At 32.8% G+C, this 201-nt stretch overlaps 1 protein-coding gene across 1 annotated transcript in view; it reads left to right on the forward strand.

The window, feature by feature from the left end:
- LOC119588480 (transcription factor castor-like) overlaps nucleotides 1-201 on the forward strand; it is a gene marked incomplete at both ends in the record, with an annotated part of 84,074 nt that overhangs the window by 83,614 nt on the left and 259 nt on the right.

A 201-nucleotide genomic window follows, 5' to 3' on the forward strand; every position in this document is an offset into this window, starting at 1 on the left:
TGAGAGACTGATTTTTGTCCTTTTTTAATGATTTAGATCTGCTTAATCTCAGAATAATATGCTCAAATTGCCTTTCCGTCGATAAATACCAACACAATAATATTCTCTCGTACAGCAATTTGCATTGCAATTATTAACTCACTCCACTGTCAACAAAATGTCTCAACCACGAAAAAAACAACAAGACACTCACTAAATCAA

The sequence above is a fragment of the Penaeus monodon genome, chromosome 24 (assembly GCF_015228065.2).
Source record: "Penaeus monodon isolate SGIC_2016 chromosome 24, NSTDA_Pmon_1, whole genome shotgun sequence".
Classification (NCBI taxonomy): domain Eukaryota; kingdom Metazoa; phylum Arthropoda; class Malacostraca; order Decapoda; family Penaeidae; genus Penaeus; species Penaeus monodon.